Source organism: Barbus barbus (genome assembly GCF_936440315.1).
Source record: "Barbus barbus genome assembly, chromosome: 24".
In the NCBI taxonomy this organism is placed as follows: domain Eukaryota; kingdom Metazoa; phylum Chordata; class Actinopteri; order Cypriniformes; family Cyprinidae; genus Barbus; species Barbus barbus.
Window position 1 is genome coordinate 10,310,752 of NC_136752.1, and position 18,836 is coordinate 10,329,587.

Sequence of the window (18,836 nt, forward strand, 5' to 3'; positions counted from 1 at the left end):
AATGTCAAACTCCTGTGCTCTTCCTGTAAGGAGTGCTATTTCAGTGGTGTGTGAAGTTGAAAAAAGTTTTGAATGATTGGTCTACAGTTTGTAAATCAGCCTGTAGGCATCAGTGTTTCCTTAGCAGGCAGGGTTAGCAGCAAACAACAACCAGGTTTTGGAACAGAGCTTGTAGGGATGTGGTTTTCTGTGTTGTTTCTTACATACCATACACTTCTGCACATTTCTCTGAAACTGGCATCCCCTCATGCCCACTGACGATCACGTCTCTTATGCAAACACCAACCGCACCTGAGAGTCACGGGTGTGAAGCCTCTCTCAGCATAAAGTGGTCTGCTTGGGAGTCTGAAATGGGTTTCAGGACCTGAATGAGATGTAATGATGGGGTAGATGTAATGATGAGTTGAGTCAAGTGACGCACCAAAGAAATGATCACACTCAATCATAACAAACAATAACAGCAACACAGACAAGACTTGACTGCAAATGCAGCATTATGTGACAATAAAAGACAATGAACAATCAAATTTAAGATTCTCTGCATAAATCAAATCTTCTGTTTGAAATCAAGACTCATCAAAAAGTAGTTGGGATAAAATTTTGAACTAAATCAAAAAACAAAACAAATGACACTCCTGTTGGTCTTAGAAACAGAATAGGGTATGGTGAAATGTATTTAATTTTTATTTTTTATTTTTTATATTTTAAAAAGTATTTAATTTCAGGTTTACTTTGTCAAAGTATGAAACTGGTTCAGTTTATGCCAATGTTAAGAACTCGTAAAATAAATGTACAGTAATTTAAACCATTTAAATTCTAATATTAATATATAACATTTTTTGAGGTCGTCTACTCTAAATTAAAATGTATATACCCACATTTAACTATGTCCACACTTTTTTTAATCATTATACATTTTGAGAACCATTTTGGATGAGGCCCACTATATTTCCATACTGAGCTATTGGATGTGAGTGCTTGTGTGACTGTTGGCTGATCCCAAAAGAACTGACAGTGGCCTATTATCTTACTTTATAGTACGTTATAGCATCTACTTTATGAATTGTGATCAAAGGCGTTTGTAAGGATAAGACACAGTATCCAGGTGGCCCACGCTGATGCTTTGGAGTAAAGACGACAGATAACTGATAGCGTCTGTTTTTGAAACACTACCTCTGTCTACGAAACACCAAAGCATCCAAAAATGAGGATCCTAGAGACTCACTGGATGTAGATCAAGAAAATAAATGATCCGAATCCATGACACTTTACAGAATGACTGATCGATCAAAAGCAGTGTCATATCATGCACATAAAGGATAACAGCTGCTTCAAAGATGGCCAAACCTGGCACGCCTGGCATTGACTTTATGGGCACAGAAGACCAGTTTGTCCTGACCCAGGTGGCGGTAATGAGAGGACAGGAACGGAGCGGCAGCGCCTTTGATCTCAGGGCTGGTGTTATACCATACCAGTTAAAACAGAGTACACACACATCAAACGCAGTGTTATATCAGCACTGAGTCAATTTCAGGGTCAGTCCTCTGTTGTGGTTTGGCAGCGACTAAAAGGAAAAGAGAGAGAGAGGTATGATAATGACCATACAACAATGAATGGGGTTGTTAAGGGAACATTCCAGCCTTACCTATAAACGCCCCTAAACCTTCTGACCTTTGAACCCAAACCTCTTACCAATGTCGCCTAGATACGTAGTATGTTATTTTCCTTATTTCATGCTTAGATTTTCGACTTTGTCTGTGTTCTTTACTTTTATTCTCTAATGAATGCAAAAACATGCTCACATTTTCTCTCTTCCAGTTAACTCTCAAGTAAGTTACCTTGCTCTGTTCTGTGATGCGCGTTCATGACGTCACGTAATACGCAATGACGTTGAAAAGGTCATGGTTGAGGTAGGCAGTAGGCTTTTTAATATTAAAACACCCAGGATACGCACACGAAATGGGCATTTTAAACGATCAACTGACACAAAGACATTTGAATATGTGTATATGGTCCTCCTTCCGCACATTTGTAAACACTGGCCGTTTCTCAATATGCGTACTTGTCTGTACTTGTGTTCTTGTGGACTTGTGAAACGTCATCAGTCGCTGCCCAAGTACTGTTCCAATTCAAAGTTCACATCTAGCCAAGTCCAGTTCAAATCCCCGGATGTGTTCTTGATCCGCCCCTTTTACCGAGGATGCATCGAGAGGTGACTTGTGCGGACTTGATACGGGCCATAACCCAGAATTCAGTTCGTCCTCCCGTCCTCGAGAGTTCGTTCTTCTGAGTCGAACTTGGCAAGTCCAAACTCGAAAGGACGGAAGTCCAGACTCTGCGAACTTGGTATTGAGAAACGGCCACTGACTCGGTACTTCCGCCTAAGTCAACCGTGACCTTTTCAACGTCATTGCGTATTACGTGACGTCACGAACGCGCGTCACAGAACAGAGCAAGGCGAGCATTTGTGCTTATAAAACTTAAACTTTTTTATTTATTTTTGAAATGACTGATCGTTTCGCTACACTGTAAAAAATGATCGTGATTTAACGGTAAAAAACTGTGAAAATGCTACGGTAAAAACCTGTTACATGGTTAACGGAAACTTCCTGTAAAATTTACAGGGAAAAACCGTAAACTGATGTTCCCAGAATTCCCTGCGTTCCATTTCAAATTCTGTTTGAATTTGACGTTTTTTCTTTGAAATAACTATGTTTCTTCTTAGTTTTTTCTTATCAGTTATGTTTATTAGGGTTGTATGTTACATCTAATGTTGTTAAATTAATGTTTATAGCATATTTCATTTTAAGGAGTCTTACCATGATGGTGTTTAGTGCTTGTATGAATGACACTGCATCTGCACCTTCTGTAAATGCTATTGTTTAAAAGTTGCTTGTGATGGGCTTTGGCTCATCATGTGACTTTCTCATCAATACCTGCGTTTGGTGGTTATCAGTGTATTTCAAAAGAACAAAACAGATTTCAGTACTTTAATAGGTTGGTATATTAAGATTATATCAGTTAAAGAAATTGCGGTATTTAACTGTAAATTTAAGTTAAAACCTAAAACGGTGCTACTGTATTTTATACGGTAGAATTCTGGCAACCACAGCTGCCAGTATTTTACCGTGAATTTGACAGATTTTTTTTTACAGTGTAGATAACACCCTTATTCATCGTCTGGTATCGTTTAAAGCCCTTTGAAGCTGCACAGAAACTGTCATTTGGACCTTGAACCGTTTGGGTCCCAATGAAGTCCATTTTATGGAGAAATGTTTTCATCAAAAACCTTAATTTCTTTTCGACTGAAGAAAGAAAGACATGGACATCTTGGATGACATGGGAGTGAGTAAATTATCAGCAAAAGTTTTTTTAAAAGTGAACTAATCCTTTAAGTGGTTAAAAAACATGCTAAAGTTCAGCTAATTGCACATGCACATTAAACTATAATCCATTTGAATTCAGTTGTAAATAACATGCAATTAAGTGTTCGTAAACATAACATTCAGTTCACACTTTTTTCAAGTATATTATTTCCATAATAAGCACCCTTGTTAAAAGTATACTGAAGTGTACTCTATTTCATACGGGGTGGATGGTGGGATCTTTTTCCACCTTCAGACCTTTTCTTGGACATAACATACTTTTTTTATAAAACGACTACAGCAGAAGAGTGAGTCAGCCTCTGCAAAGTCAAGATGTTGCTCAGCCTTTCAAATGGAAACTGGCAGCGGTGCAAATAGAACAGCCTCTCTGGGCTTCTGACTACCTGTTTTGGACACAAAAAAACTCCATCTGACTCATCCTGAGTGCTATTCATCATTGTGTAGATCACAGTCTGTCATTAACTTACACTTACAGTTTTAAGTGAAGTAAAGAGCATGTGTGTCCTCCTGTTGCCGTACACCGTCTGAGCACAGGACAGTGACCCCGAGATATCACTTTTTTGGAAGCAAATGAGAGACAAGGCCTAGACACATGTCATTAAAGGAAATTTCCTGCCCCAAGCCCATAAAGATAAATGAACATTGTAAAATCCCCACGTCTTGTGTCCTTTCCGTCTCTCTTGTTCTTTCTCCAACACACACACATTTACAGAAACTCAAAGCTCACAAACCTCTGTTGTCTACTCTTATCTCACCATCCGGAGCCTGAAAGAGGGAAGACTGTGTAAAGACGATGGGGAGGGAGGGAACGACTGAGGACAGATGGATGAATGAAGATTGAGATAGAAAGGCCTTGCTTTAGACAGCTGATTATCAGTTGCATACAACCGATATTTTACCTAACCAGTCTTCGCATACTGTCTATTCAAATAGAAAGGGTAGAAAATGCTGCTTAGCATTGTAAGATATTTTGAATGGTTTTGAAAAAAAAACTGAATGATTGTGAAGTATTATTACAATTTAAAATATCTGTTTTATATTTTAATTTATTTTACATTTTAATTTATTATTGTGATGGTAAAGCTGAATTTTCTGCATCATTACTCCAGTCTTTAGTGTAACATGATGCTTTAGAAATCATTATGATGATTTGGTGCTTTTATTATTGTTGTCATTGTCAAAAACGTAATATTTTTGACAATATTTTTTAACTTAAAAGCTTAATGTTTTTGTAGAATCTGTCATACTTTTTTTCAGGATTCTTTGATGAATACAAAGTCGAAATGAACAACAATTACTTAAAATTGCAAATGATCGATTTTGATGAATTTCATCCTTGCTGAATAAAAGTATTTAAAAGGAAATCTTACTGACCCCAAACTTTTGAATGGAAGTGCACCTGTTAAAGGATACTATTTTATTTTATTTGTCAATTAACATATCCTTTGTTTTAAATCTATTGATTTATTTGAAATGTATTTTATCATTATTTGTTTTTAATGTAAGTTTATACTATACAGTTCAGTTTATTGGGGTCATCATGCTTACAAACGTACAATCTTGCAAATACACACACTCCCACAATCTCTGTACTGTATTTTTTTTCCAAACCCAAATGAACACACTTCCCTCTCTGTTCCCATTCACTGATTAACCGGTTCATAGTTAAAGCTTCACTGTTAGATACAATCTGCCTGCTATCTGATCACCCGAGGCTCCAACATGAGGAGAAGATGATATCTAACATAATTTTAGCACAAAGGTATCACTGTGTTTCACGTACACACCTTAGACATTTCACATTGACTCCTTATCTACAGGATTTGGTTTCCGTGTTTAGAAAACTGCATTCATAAACTCATACTGAAACATACAGTACAGCACAGCAACTAAAGACCATGAACTGTTCCAAAATGTTAATGTTAAATGATATTCAAAGTGGCAATATCATTTAGTTCTTTCCTCGGGTCTATTTACATTGTTAGTCAAGGTTTCTTGCACCAAAACCAGTAGAAATGTAGTTTTGCATGACCATTTCTAGTCAAGTTTGATTCCTCACAACATGACTCCTTTAAGACCCTTCCATTTCCTAAAATGAAATGGTTTAAATCTTCTTGTTCCTTCAAATGTTTTTTTTTCCCTCCTGACACAACACATTGCCATTGCAGCTCTCAGGTGAGGAGTTATGGCCTCTCAGCAGCACTTATATACTCTCACCACAAAGGCCCCTCTGTAGGGTGAGTGACTCTAATGAGTGTGTCTGGATAATGAAAGGGACCTGCTGTTACTGGCAGCTCTAAACATGCAGGTATTAATGGCAACGGTCGCTCTAATCTCAATAGGCCACATTAATAGAGGACTGGAGAACTAGAGGGTCCCAGTGGCCTTTTAAATATAGGCAACGCTGAAGGACCAGCATACGCCTTGTGCCAGATGAGTGTGTGTGTGTGTGTGTGTGTGTGTGTGTTTAGGCTAGAACAAAAGAGTATGTATAAATTATTATTACGGCAGGCAGCATACTGCTGAATCCCAAAATATATATCATGGCAGATGGCTATACATATGTCCTTGCATTGCCTTATCGAAAATAAAATCCAGATAATATTCCTGAGTTTGGGTACATTTGCTAACAGGTTTTCATTTTTCTCTGGATGGTAGGAAGAATTTTGATGCTAAATTTGTATGGTTGATGTAGATATGAAATGTATGCTCTATTATCTTGAGTCAGAAGTCACAATTTGTGGCGAAACATGATAATATGCAAAAACTTGAATTTTGCCTGTTGCCTGTAAATATAACAAAGATTAGTAATAAAATCTCTCATATTTCAAATAATGTACATTCTATTGAAAAATTCAAAGAATAAATGCTGCAGATTCAATCACAATATTCAACCATAGAAAGAGGTATAATCAATAAAACTGCTTATCATTAACTAAAAATATTAAAATCGTTTATGTTAATCAAAATAAAGCTGAAATAAAATACAATTGATGGATGAAAAACTTAAACTTGGAATGAAAATTAAAAATGTTGCTTTGTCAACTAACTGAAATAAAATAGGCATAAGTTGAAGAAAATACAATTACTAAAACTAAAAGCCGCTCAATGTCCATAGCTCATTAGAGAAGAGCATATTGCTAAAATCATAATTTCATTTTCAGACTTGACAGCACCACTTAAAGTATTATTTCTTGATAGCAGTTGCGGGAATGTAATTATGATGTTTTTGAAAGAAGTCTCTTATTCTTACCAAATATTAAATAAAAAAATAAAAAAATAAAAACATTAAAAAGCAAAAACTGTTTAGGAAATGTTTCTTGATCAGCAAATCAACATGTTAGAATGAAAGATCATGCGAATCTGAAGACTGGAGTAATGAAGCTGAAAATTCAGCTTGACCATCACAGGAATAAATTGCATTTTTAAATATATTAAAACACAAAACTATTTACATTGTAATATTATTTCACAATATTACTGTTTTACCGTATGTTTTTGATCAAATAAATGCAGCCATGGTGTGCATAAGATACCTCTTTCAAAAACCTTATGATCCCAAACCTTTGTCTAATAGTGTACATCATTAGAAAGCCTTGTTTATTCAGTGCATAAATCTCAAAAGCTGTTTCTGGGTCACACGGATTCAAACCGAAAGGTTACATACTGTACTGTATATTCTTGGAATAATCCGTATTCTAACGCAAAAGTTCTAATTATAGCTCTGTAATGCTACTTGATGAAAAGCAGAGCCAAGTTCTATTATTGTCTTTGGATGAAAAGCCAGACAAATTTACCCCAATTCTAATCCAGACGGTGTAAATGTGAAGGTTTGTTGATAGGATTACGGCATGTGTGGCATGTGCCACCGACTTTGTAAAAAAAAGCCAATCTAAACCCCCCCCAAAACCGCCCTACCAGCTCAGCGGGGGTAACACATGTCGCTGATGTCATCGAGGCATGACGACAATTATGAGCTGTAAGGTGGAAATGCACCCCTAACATACGAAGGCAGGTCACACTGAAATTCAGTACAGTAAGGCGACAGATGATTTACACGTAAGGTGCATGTGATAGGAATTAAGTCCCTGGTATGCTGGGAATCACCCTCATAGGTTCAAAATCCTAAATTTAGATGATGGACGAAGACTGACAGACACGGGGGAAATCCCACCATGTGTTCTCCACCTTTCCGACAACTCCATATGGGTGTCAGTGGCATACACACACCGAAACCCCAAAAGATTTTACCAGGGTACCCTTGTGCTAAGGTGACAGTTGCTAAGTGTGTCAGATCCAAGTGGCACATGGCCTAAGATGAGTTGTCAAAAACAACATCGCACACTATTATTGTGCTGTGAAAATGTGACGTTGATTTACGTTCTCGTGCGCCGTACAATAGACTCCAGATTGACTGCAAGGAGAGTGTGTGTGTGGGTAGAGTAAGTGTGTGTGTTTGCTGTAAATCCGGTATGGAATGGCACGTTAAGAGGATTTTCATGTCTATCTTTGAGCACGATTAAGGTAGTTAACCTACACACAGTAAATCGAGGCAGTGTTTATGTGTGTTGGGCTTTACTTATCACACAAAATGCCTGTGGGGACATTTGAGTATGTTCTCAAAGGTAAACATGATTTATTAAGTATACTGTTTTTTTTATTATTCTAAATGCAAATGTTTTCATTAAAGGGTAGAGTTATTCAGATGTACATTTACTGTATCTTAATATAAAAACAGTGTAAATAGTTGTCATTTGTGCCAACTTTACACTGTAAACACAGCAACATAATATAATGCCATAAAAATGTGCATTTGATGATTTTTTTTTTATTTGGTATTATTATTTTAAATAGTACAAATATTTCAACATTTTACTGTTTTTGCTGTACTCTGGATCAAGTAAATGCAGGATTGGTGAGCAGAAGAGACTTCTTTAAAAATCTTACTGTTCAAAAACCGTTGACTGGTAGTGTAAGTCTAGTTTGTTTTAAATGTTACATCTTTCAGAATATTCAAAAGTAACATTCACAATGTTCGCAAAACAATCAAATGAAACGCTCCCTTAACGTCCACATAACCAAGGAAAAAATGTTTTTGAAACATTTCAAAACTGTACATTTTAAACATTCAGAACTATTTATAACTTAATCGCAATGTTACAGCACAACATTCTTTGAACACGTGACCCTGGACCACAAAACCAGTCTTAAGTGAATTTTTTGAAATTGAGATGTGTGCATCATATAAAAGCTTTCCATCGATGTATGGTTTGTTAGGATTGAACAATATTTGGCCGAGATACAACTATTTGAAAATCTGGAATCTGAGGGTGCAAAAAATCGAAATATTGAGAAAATCGACTTTAAAGTTGTCCAAATGAAGTTCTTAGCAATGCATATTACTAATCAAAAATGAAATTGATATATTTACAGTAAAAATGTACAAAATATCTTCATGGAACATGATCTTTACTTAATATCCTAATGATTTTTGGCATAAAAGAAAAATCAATCATTTTGACCCATACAATGTATTTTTGGGCTATTGCTACAAATATACCCCAGCGACTTAAGACTGCTTTTGTGGCCCAGGGTCACATATTTCTGTTAGCTGGGAAGCTGCTCAAAAGGTCTTTTGCTATGCATATTTACAACTGATATTTCGCCAACTTCAACTTTGATTTGCTGCGGAAGGCAACTTATTCGCATGAGCTTGTGTCGTCCAATCTATTGTTCAAAAGGCACTGATTGGAGTTAAATGGAGTGCAAAGTCTCTATTTAGAGTTTTAAATAGAGTTTAGGCCGGGGAGTCCCTCAGCTGAAGCCTTACACAAAATACTGGAATGTGATGACTTCATCATGTTCCTGTCTCTGATTAGTTAGCACGATGTTGTCCAAATTCATTACTGTTTGAAAAGTCTGTTAGAAACATTGTTTTATAACCGTAGTTTACTATAAATGCACGTGCACACACACGGTAGGGATCCCCAGCTGAGGCTTGTGCGCATTAATGAGCCCCACCAGTTATTCAGCAATCATTGCAATTACAGCCTTCCATTATAAGTCAATACAGCTTTGCCTTCCAAGTGTGTGTGAGTGTGAGTGTGAGTGTGAGTGTGTGTGTGTGTGTGTGTGTGTGTGTGCGTGCATGTACACATCTACTGTGTATTCTGAGAACTGAGCTGTACTTTCTAATGTACCCATTTATTAATAGCACTAAATAAAAGCATAACAGCATACTTTATGGTACTGCTTCAGAAAAGCATGTAGTTCCTCATGTTCTTTTCTCAACCTGCAGTATGTTTGTGATTAGCATTCTTGTGCGTTGTTCCCCAAACTTCTTCCACCCTTTTGGCCCATCGCAGGGGTTCATGACCCTGACTTCTATGTGAAATACAGCGGAGTCAAAAAGTCTGAGCGCATTGACAAACTGGAAATAATCGTTTTAGGATTTTTATGACTTAAAACAAAGATACACTACTATTTTTGAATAGTTTGGAGGCTTTTTAAATTGATTTAAAAATGACAGAAAAGACTTTTACATTGTTACAAACATTTTATTTCAAATAAATGCTCTTCTTTTGAACTTTCTATTCATCAATGAATACTAAAAAATGGTTTCCATAAAAATATTAAGCAGCACAGCTGATTTCAACATTAATAATAATAATAATAAATGTTTCTTGAGCAGTAAATCAGCATACTGAACGATTTCTGAAGGATCATGTGACACTGAAGACTGCAGTAATTATGCAGAAAAGTCAGTTTTGCCATAACAGGAATTAATTATATTTATACAGATATTTTAAACGGTTATAATATTTCACAATATTACAGTTTTTTTCTGTATTTTTCCCCAAAGAAAATTAAGGTAAAAAAAAGGATTTGTAAATTACACAAAAAATACTGGAGTATATTTTACAATAAAATAGTATTTCAATTTTTCTCTTTCAAAATTCCAAGTTTAATTCAATTTGAATCTTTACTAACAATTTCTGAGTGAAAATTGTTTCTACAAGTTTTTTTAAGTGTATATTCATTCAGGGGAGAGAAAAAAATGGGAAATAATTGTCATTTGTGGTCTCAGACTTTTGTGCTCCATGGTTTGTATACATAGATTTTTATCTTTTTTGTATCTCTTTCATCCTCTGTTCTTCCAATCTTCCCCTTTCTGAAATCCTGGCATTGTTTGAAACTCTGCGGGAATGGTGGGAAAGGTTTTTGGCATAGCTCTTACTCGGTCCCAACCTGATCAACACAAGCCGGCACACTCATTCCTGGCCTCCACACTATAACAGCCAATCAAACAAAGATTTTTAAAAATAGAAGCAGAAAAGGTATGAATTTGCCAGCAACCAGGGGTGACATTTAGCCTTTCCCTGTTTTATTTTTTCCACTTTTTTGGCTGGTTGCAAAATTGCCAAGAGAGAGAGACTGTGTGTGCGTGTGTGCATGCGTGTGTGTGTGTGTGTGTGTGTGTGTGTGTGTGTGTGTGTGTGTGTGCGTGCAAATCACCTGAATCCTTGACCTTCAACTTTAAATGTGAGACTGGTTGTGAGCAAAAATCTGATGCGCTGGTTTGTATGTCGTGATGGAGTGAGACATTCCTACTCAGTTAAAACCTTCCCCAGACACTGTGAGTCATGTGTGTTTCCGATGGGAAAAGAGAATTGGAAAGGGAAAGAGGCTTTGTTTGCCTAAAAAAAATGGCTAGAAGTTGAACAAATAAGCAATTCAATCTAAATAAACACTTAAGTGGGTTTCATGGTCAACTCCTGAATTTCAGTGGTCTGCATATTGCCTTCAAGCAGATGTTGCCCATGGGACTTCATTCAAGGTAAAGAGCAAATATCTCACACACATACACACAGGTTGCTCTGCCATAATTGCGCTAACCTTCTTATAAAAATACACACTTAAATGCATACGAATATGAAAAATCTGTAGCAATTAAACCCTATATTTCACTTAAACAAATACTAGGAAACCCCTGCTAAAGTCCAATAAATTAGTCATGTAGTGATTCAATGATTTATAACACTAGTAATGCTAATAACTGAACTAGGTGAGTGGTTAAGTTTAGGTTTGCTGGAAGGGAATCAAGAATCAGTCACAACAATCTGTTACTGACAAACCTGAAAATGCCAAGCGCACAATTTGATTTACTGTAAATGCTGTGTTGTAATCAGTGTTGCTGAATAACTAAAAAGAAGCAATGCTATAACTTAACTAAAGTTAAATACTATTTTTGACCATTGTTGTTAAGTCATTTTAATATTTTAAAACTATGAAAAATTGGGTAACACTTCACAGTAAGTCTCCATTTGTTAATATTAGTTATCTTTAGTTAACATGAACAAAAATTACTTCTAATTATTCTTAGTTTGTTGATTCCAAAGTTTACTAATGCATAATTAAAATCAAAAGTTGTATTTTAATATCAGTTAGCAGACCTGAGCTATTAACTAATAGCAACTATTTGTATTTTTATTAGCTAGTACTAACAGATAAATAAATAAATACTGTAACAAATGTATTGCTCATTGTTAGGGAATTTGATAGATAATGCATTAACCAACATTAACTAATTGGACATATATGTTATGTTAAATACCACATTTTGTTAGTACTGTAGTCTCTGCAATGTAGCCAAATCCTTTTTCACAACTACATACTCTGTAGTGTAACTACAGTTTTAGCTTGACAAGCTGCTTTTTAAGTAGCTTTTTTTTTGTAATATGTAGACTCGTAATTCCTAGATCCCGTTTCCACAGCTCCGTCTCATGTTAAAATTATAGAAATGTTCCTTTGCTCTGCATTTTCCTGAATAATCTTGCAAAAGAATTCCTCACAACCCTACTGGAAACACCACACCCTCTCTTATTTTTCTCTCTTTGTGAAAATAGTTTCTTTTTATCACCGTTGGCTTTATGATCTCGACAAAAATTGATTGCTCCCTGTGAGTCTGCCCAAAATCACTCCGAGGACATAAACAACTAATAAAGTAAAACATGTGCTTGCCTCTCCTCCTACTAAAACCGCACCAAACACTGCCATGGCATGTGACTTTATGGACACCGGCCAGGGAAAAACACAAACACTGCAGATGTGTGCAAATAACAACACTTGTGAGTACTCAAGAGCAGAACCAAATGTTCTGTCTCAGCCTCCTCATTCTCATGCTTTTTCCAGCCATCTCTCTTCCTTAAGCACACGCACAGTGCCAGGAGGACCATGCTGTTTTCATTAGTACCCTGTGTTTTATTGCCCAAATCGCTCTGCTGTGGTCAGGAACCTGATCCAAGCCCCAAACAGAAACCATAGCAACCCATTTTTGTGGGAATTCTTTTGCATGCCCCCTGTACACACGGACTCACTCATCAGAGTGACTTCATATATTTTCTCTGACCTTAAAAACGTATTTTTGGGCAAACGGCCACAATGACGAACTAGTTTTTAGGTGCCCAAACACAGAACACACAAACTCACTCTTACATCATCCATTTTCATATGCAAAACCAAATGCACTGATTGGACACTGACCTTGCACTGTTGGAAATACATTTTGTCCCTTATTACTACGTTCAGTGATACTGTAACTATGAATGGTTTAAAACCATGTTCCAGTTGACGAGGAATACTTGTGTTGAAATGTCCCACTTCCAACCTCAAAGTGTTTCAGAACTCAGAATTCTGCCGCCTCTGCTGAAAATAACCAATAGAATGTTGCATTAGTTGCCTTCATTTCATGCCTTCGAATTTAACAATCAGGGTTATTTTGATTACTTGGTTATTTTTAACTAGGAGGGATTTAAAAAAAAAAAAAAAAAAAAAAAAAAAAAAAAATATATATATATATATATATATATATATATATAGATTTTATTTTAAATAACATAAAATAATAAAATGAAAATCAAATAAAATTTCATTGAATATCAGCCTTATTTTCTCGGTTCAGAAAATCTAGCCATGATATATAATGAAGGGTGCATAATGAAGATCCTTTCCAGGCACTCTCGTTTCTCTCTGGAGAAGGACGCCTTTCTCTGCACAAATGTTCCCGTATTATTTTAAAATAAAATAAAATAGGCAAGTTGAAGTGCTAAAATTAAACAGAAACGAAAAGTAAACAGTCTTAAAAAAAAAAATTAATAAAACCTAAAAATAAAAATAAAACTGAAAATATAAAAGTAAAAGCTAATTCATAATATTAATAAATATATAAATGAGACTAAAATAACACTCACAATTACGCAAACAGACATTAATGCTTGGTCAATGCACTTAAAACACACTGGCTATATATAAAGTAAATTTTGTGTGACTTTAAAAAGTAATTCTTTTTGTGCAATAAATAAATAAAAAACACTGAGAACTATTTTTACAATTAGGTTCACTCACACCAAGATAAGACGTATGATAGTTTATTTCTAGAAAAATCTGTTTTATTATTTGTTTGTCACTATGTTGGCATCACATGACCAGCTGGGTCATACAGTTGGGTTACTACTAAAAATAGTCTTATATGAAACGAACATATTATTGTTTTATTTAGCCAGCGTTCAAGGCACTTCACAAAACTTGCAATGAAGCCAGTCTCATAACACAAACCACCAAGAATGCATTAAATAAAATCATCAAGATTTTGTATGCATGCGGTTTAGTACAAACTGTAGGACACTGTAGAATAACAGCTAAAAGCGGTGTTAATATAGTGGCATGATTACGTTTTTGGCCTAAAACATTCCACATTTAAAACACTGTGGTGGTACCCTCTGTTTGGCAGTGATTTATAGATTTGCCTTTTTAGATCACATTATATACTGCAGCACTTGCAAGTTTATTAATTCATTTCACTTATCGTATTTAATCAGCCCTAAAGTGCCTCCAATCACTCTTTGTGCAGAACCAGTGGTGTTTTTCATTGAATATCAGCCTGATTTTTTCTGTTCATGATATATAATGAAGGGTGCATAATGAAGATCCTTTCCAGGCACTCTCGTTTCTCTCTGGAGAAGGACGCCTTTCTCTGCACAAATGTTCCCATTTGAAGTCTGCATTTAATGGCAGGGGTCTTTTTATTATGATTATAGATGTGTGCCATTTGCGTTCAGCCTGAGAAATGGGTTGTGGTGGTGTGTGACGTCGATGTGTGTGTGCCGTCTGGGTAAGAAAGATTTTTTTAATTTGTCATGACTACTTTCATTACTCAGGTTATATGCAATGGGCGGCTGATTTATTTTGGAAAAGTAATAAGCTCGAGACAGTAACAGCCAAAGAGCCAGTATGTGTGTAAGTGTGCTTCATCAACACATCCACACAAACACCGTCATGATTTATGCATTCTCTACAGATTCACAGCTACTGTACCTGGAAAAGTAAAACATCTCACATGATCAACAGTATTCCTCGCAGTGATCAATCTCTCGTGCTGTAGGTCTGATCACTTTCGTGTTTTTGCTCGGAACTTTGCGTAGAAATTTCCAAAACACTTCAATTATGATGAAAGTACTAGTCTTAAAAGGATTATTCAGCCAAAAATGGCAATTCTGTGATCATTTACTCACCTTCATGTCATCCCAAATCTTGTATGAAAAACTTTCTTCAGTGAAAAACAGTTTTAAGAAATAATGGAGTATGTTCTGGCCTTTTCTTTTCATATAAGAAGTGGAGGAGAATCAAAGCTGTCAAGCTTTGACAAAATGACAAATGACGTGAACTATTTCTTCAACAGTCCAAACACGGTGTATTTGTGCATCCAAAAGGTCACATAGCATCTGAAAGAGTGAAAAAGCATGAGAAGGAGAGTCATGAGCCATGCGGGGTGTTGTAAAGGTAGAGAGAGTAATGGAAGAAGAGGACGGGGATTGCGAGTCTGCTGTAAAGAGCTCTTTGTTTTGAAGATCTGGAGACACCTGGCTCAGGATGAACTCAAATTCGTAGATTAGAAATCCTCTACAGTTGCACAGACCACATACCAATGCCAGAAATGACCCTTTTGTCCATTAAGGGGAATTTGCCCCCAAAAATGAATTTTCCAGGGCATTTCTTACCTTTATGAGGGCTTTTTTTTTTTTTTTTTACTTGTATACTTCAACATTCAAAAGTTTGAGGGCGGTGTATTTATGTAATGACAAATACACTAAAAACAGTAGCATTGTTATATATTATTATTTTTATTTGAATTTTTAAAATGTAATTTTTTTCCTGTAACACAAAACTGAATTTTCAGCATCATTACACCAGTCTTCAGTGTCACATGATCCTTCAAAAATCATTCTAATATGCTCATTTGCTGCTCAAGAAACATTTATGTTGAAAACAGCTGTGCTACTAATTTTAATTATAATTTTTATTTATTTCTTTACTATAGAAACCATGATATGGTTTTTCAAGATTAAATAAATTAATAGTTCAAAAGAACAGCACTGATTTTAAGTAGAAATCTGCTGAAACATTATAAATATATTTGTCACTTAATACATTTAAAATGCAACTTAATGCTAAATTATAAATTGTATGCATCCTTGCTGAATAAAAGTACCGGTAGTAAAATAAACAAACGTGGATTGGTCTACAATAGAATATTACAGATAAATTCACTTCAGAGGCATTTTTGCCCTTCATATTTTACATTTCTAGGACATTTTTGTCCTAAGCCCTGGTTAAAGCTTGATCCTGCCACATACCACAGGTCATAGATCACATTTAAAGGCACATTTCATAAAAAATGATTGCAATTCTGTCATTATTTCACCCTTATGTTGGTACAAACTGATGCGCTTTTCTTTTTTTCCAAATCCACAAAATTGACTCATTCTTGTTTGCTATGACATGGCAGAATTTTAATTTTTGGGTGAACGGTTTCTTTAATATCAAATCAGTCAATCAATGAACTTTAAAGATGCCTATGAATTCCATATAAACAGCACATTTTCAGTATCCTTTCATGTTCATTCGGTCAATGACACTCTAACACAGTAAACCATCAAAGACTGTAAGAGTGACCTAATTTCCATCTGCAAACATTCTCAGCATGGCTCAATACCAGCATTAGACTGCATGACAGAGCTCAACTGCAGATTTTAGTACAGTACAGAGCAATTAAAACTACAGAAAACTACAGAAAACCCCCAAAATATCTCTCTTATGAAGCAACAGCAGCAGAGTCTCCCCAGAAAGTAAAGGCTATAAACCACAAACGCAGGATGAAGAAACCATATGGCTAATGAAACCAAATTCCTCTTGACAAGCAGATGGAGTGATTTGTTACAGTATTTTTTTTGGTGGTATTGAAATTCATAAGCATCAAGAAATATGGCATGTGGGAGTAAACGCATATATGAGCTCACAATTTACCCAAATAACAGCCACTCTGTCCCAGTAATTCTCCAAACCCAAGCCATGGCCAGTTATTTCTACCTAGGTCAAATTCATAAGCAGCAAGCGATTTGCCAGATAGGAGGAAAAGAAAATGATCAAGGCCACATTAGCACAAAGCTGACAGCCTGAGGCCTCTTCTACCACTGGACTGATCTGGAAACTACCAAACCTGATGTCTCTCTGACACAAAATCTCCATGGATGGAGTTTGGGAGGTCACAGAGGGGCCAATGCACCCCCAATGGGGCCAGCATTGTTTGGGAATACGAATATGACAAACAAAATGAATGATTTTGTATTATTGATATTATGAATGTAGTTATGGCTAATATCTCCCTCTACTCAGTCTACTATTCATGCTATGCAGTAATATTGCCATTGCCCTGATGATTAATGTACTTTTTTTTTTGTTGACTGTGCACTAATCAGCAATCACCTTTTTGAGTGCTTGAGACATCATTTCCTACAATTGCGATTACTGGTAAAAAAAAGAAGCACCTTTTATATAAATTGCTGGCCATTTGGCTGATAATGTTATTAGGAAGTGCAACATAGTGCACGGTTTAAATTGCAAAAATGATATTTGACCCTCACTGTTTTTCCACAAGTGACGCAAGTAAATCAAATCAAAGACATACAAGAGTGCTAAAGTGACTGTCTAATAACCATGCACATGTTTGTGTTACTCTTCCTCTGTTTTTCCTGGACATGAAGATTTTGTCTGCTCCTGAAGTAGTTTTAGAAGATATTAGTGCATTTAGAAGATATCTGTGTACCTCTGAGAAAGTGGTTTTAATATTATTCATAAACACACACTTTTTTTTAGCAGTCGGCCTTGAATATGATTGCACTTATTTTCAAAGGTTTTAAAGTTTTAAATAGGTTAACTTAAATAGATTTTTTTCAAAAATATCATGAATTACTACTTCATAAATACCCTCACTATTTTTGCAGCTGTAACAAAGTAATTTTGGAAGTTGTCGGATTGCCCCACATGCCCAAAAACTGAAGCTCGTTTAACGAAGGTAGTATATTGTAGAAAAATCAAATCCTCTTTCCCGGTTCTTTGATCGGCACCTCCAAGCAGATAAACAGTAGGTGGAAAGCACGGCAAGGTCTTTAGGGAGTGGACTCTCTGTTGTTGGCTGATATGTGATACCAGCTGACATCTGGCACCATGTCAGATTGGCGTCCCCACAGCACTGAAACACATACACGCTTTAAGAGCGTTACTACTCACAGATCACCACTAGATGCTCTCTCATAAGTACAGGTCCCACTAGACCCGTAGTCTGGCCTGCTGGTACCACCGACACACACAGCCCTCGTCCCTCACGCAGACTGGCTAGACGGTGGTTATTCTGGGAGAGTGGAGCGTGTAGCACCCCCTTAGGAGTTACACTATGGAGACCGCCGGTCTGACTCTCTTCTGTGTGTCTGTGTGCGAGACAGAATTCAGTGACAAAGAAGAGGTAATGTCTGTCACTTGCAATATTCTGACACTTGCCATTGTGGTCTGGTATGTGAGAAATGGGTTTGATCCGTAGAAGTGACTTCTCAACTCTTTTGCGTATGTGATATGAGGTGTGTGAGCATGTGACTGTGAGAAACCCCTCTTTAACTCCTCACATCCCCACCTTAAAACCGTGGCTGCTTATTGTTGAAGGTCTTCAGTTATCTCGTGAATCACAAACGTAAGATTTTGGTAATATGCGGTTCGCTCTAAACTCCGTTTAAAGGAATATTCCAGGTCCTGTGCAAGGTAAGCTCAGTCAACAACACAAAATTATTTTGAGTTTAAAAAAAAAAGCAAAAATCTGGGTTATGGGGAGGTACTTGCAATGGAAGTGAAATAAATTTTAAAACACTCACGGTCTCAATAGTATAGTCACAACATGCAAACAATACATGTTAACATTATTTGTTGCCATGACATAACACCTAAAATAAAATAACATTTCTTTTAAATATTCCAAAAATGAACCTCATTCGGTTTCCTTCTAAGTAACTCATCTTGATTTTTATTTATCATTTTTCATCAACATTATGCCACAAATGCTGCCAA